The following is a 3,074-nucleotide window of genomic DNA, read 5'->3' as shown; positions in this document are numbered from 1 at the left end:
CCGTAGGCACTATGCTACCAGAGCTCCAAATCCAAATCACAGCATGATACTGTTACATACCTACTTGAATGACTGAACTTTAAAAGACACAATATCAAATGTTGATTACTGTGACTGTTAACTGTTGTCAAGTCAGGCCTTGACTCATGGCATACAGAAAATGCTACCCAGTCCTACCCAGTCCTCGTGATCAGTTGCTGATTGGACCATTGAGATTTACAGGGTTTTCATTGACTGATTTCTGGAAGTAGATTGCCAGGCCTTTTTTGTAGGTCATCTTAGTCTAGAAGTTCCTCTGAAACCTGTTTAGCATCATAGCAACATGCAAGATGGATAATGGTTGCACATAAAGTGTATTGGCCAGGAATCAGCCAGAGTCTGCCATAGAAGGCAAGAATTCTACTCCCAAACTTCCACTGCCCCTGTTGTATGTGGATTAATTGGAACTCTCCTACACTACAGGTAAGAATGAAAAATCATCATGTCCAAAAATAGTTTAATAGTTTCTTAAAATGTTAAATTTATACCCACCATATGGGCCAGCTTTTCACTGCTAGGTATTTACCCAAGAGAAATAAAAGCATATGTCCATACAAAGAACTATATGGAGAGTGATGACTAGTCAAAGCTGTCTATGGCCTGAAGATCAGATGTTCTTCCTGAGAGAAAGACTGACCTGGGCCATTTTTAATGGTATCCTGCCAAAAAGGATTCCTATCCCATTGTGAGGGGACTGAAAGAAATCTAGGTAGGACAGACCATGGAGGGGGGCAACCTCAGGAAAGGCAAAGGCAAATCAGGGTGTATAGTCAGAAGTTCCAGCAAGGGAACCTCTAAAGAAGTTAGGAAATGCTCAGAAGAAAACTTACCAGCCTTCAACAGTAGTCAGGCCCAAAGAACAAGAGAAGGGAAGCAGTAAAGGAAATAGCCAGCCCCACCATGCACCCACACTTTCTAGACTGAAGCTTCTTGACTTCAACTGGCTGGCAGAAAGTAGATTTAACTGCATGTCAAGTTCAGGGATTTTGGAAAGTACACAAGACTAATACTCATTATCAAATGGAAAGTCCAAGGGTTTTCTATTACCAAACCAAAAAACAAACCCAGTGCCATCGAGTCAATTCTGATTCATAGTGACCCCCATTGGGTTTCCAAGGCAGTAAATCTTTACAAAAGTACATTGCCCCCTCTTCCTGCTGCAGAGTGGCTAGTGGGTTTGAACCTCCAACCTTCTGGTTAGCATCAGATCCCTTAGGCACTGCACCATCAAAACTCCTTTCTATTACTAAGGAGATGACAAAATAGTGGTGATATCTGCTATGGAGCAAGGGAAAATGATATATAATTTAATGTATATTATATGGCTACATAGATGATGCACAAATTGAACAAGTGTGAGAAGGAGAATGGAACTAGATAGATAGATAGATAGATAGAAATGTATGTTTGACAGAGGATATTTCAATATATGTATTTACATATACTGCAAGTACATACATGAATATAGCAGAAAATACAAGGGCAAAATTTGTTAGACATAACCAAAAACCCTGAAAGAATGAGTCACTGGGCCTGGAGGCTCAGGATCATAGTCTCAGGGGACATCAAGGTCAATTGGCACAAGATAATCCACAAAGACAATATTCTATATTCTACTTTGGTAAGTAGCAACTAGGGCCTAAGAAGCTTGTGAGCAGCCATCTAAGGTGCAGCTATTGGTCTCTCCCTGTCCAGAGCAAAGAAGAGTAAAGAAAATAAAAAACACATGGAAAAAAATTGGTCCAAAGGACTCATGAACCACATGAACCTCAGCCTCCATGACCCTGGCGCCAGAAGAACTAGATGATGCCTGGCTACCACTAGCAAATGCAGTGAAAGGGATCACATTACAAGGTCCTAGACAGAGTGAGAGAAAATGTGGAAAAAAACTCAAAATCATAAAGAAGAACAGGGTTATTGGTTAGACAGAAACTGCTGAAACCCCTGAGACTATGGCCTTTGGTCATTCTTCAAACCTGGAACTAAACTCACTCCTATCACCCAATTTTCAGTCAGTCATCTCAATCTACCAGGTAAACTCTAGGAAGGTAGACACTTTTTAGAACAATCAACCATTTAAGATCAAAAGTATAGCACTTGCTCAAGGACAAAGTTCAGAAGGCAGGAAGCATTAAGAGAGAAGGAGGGAAGGAAATGAGAATCAGAGGAATGGGAGATGTTACACTGAGGGTATTGCAATTAGTGACATGAAACAAAATGTGTGTGAATTGCTGAATGGAAAATTGATTTGCTCTATGAATTGTCTCCCAAATCACAACAGAAAGATTTGTTTAAAAAAAAAAAAAAATGCCTCAGAATATAGTCAATGCTGGTACATCTATATAATGACTGTTATCTTAATTTCCTAGCACTGCTGTAACAGAAGTGCCACAAATAGGTGGCTTTAAAGAGCAAATATTTGTTTTTCCACAGTTCTGTAGGCAAAAATCCAAATCAGGCTCATAGCACTGTGGATTCCTTCCTTGTCAGTAGACCCAGATCCTCAGTATAGCTTGTCTCTGTGCCTAATCTGCTTATATGAAATACATAATCTATATATTATAGAAGTGATTAGGTTTAAGATACAGCCTATGTTGGTATGACTTCATTAACATTATATAGACTGCATTATGGAAAGTGATTACATTAACTTACCTTACATTATATTCACAGGTATAGGGGTTAGAATTCCAAGATATTTGATGGAAGACACAATTCAATCCATAAAGACTGTTGTTATTAGCTGCCATCAGCTCAGCTCCAACTGATGGCGACTTTATGTATAACAAAACAAAATGTTGCTCAGACCCGGACCATCCTCATGCTCGTTGTATTTGAGTCCATTTGTGGCCATTGTGTCAATCCATCTCATTGAGGGCTTCCTTCACTTTCACTGGTCCTCCATTTTACAAAACAGTTATTGGTCCCTCCTAAGGAACAGTTATGCCAAGAGAATTGGAGGACAGCTACCTGGCCAACTGACTGGAAGAGATCCATATTTGTGCCCATTCCAAAGAAAGGTGATCCCACAGAAT

This window comes from Orycteropus afer, unplaced genomic scaffold (genome assembly GCF_000298275.1).
Source record: "Orycteropus afer afer isolate SDZICR_OR568_19922 unplaced genomic scaffold, OryAfe1.0 scaffold00077, whole genome shotgun sequence".
NCBI classification, from domain to species: Eukaryota; Metazoa; Chordata; class Mammalia; order Tubulidentata; family Orycteropodidae; genus Orycteropus; species Orycteropus afer.
This window is presented reverse-complemented; position numbering follows the sequence as displayed.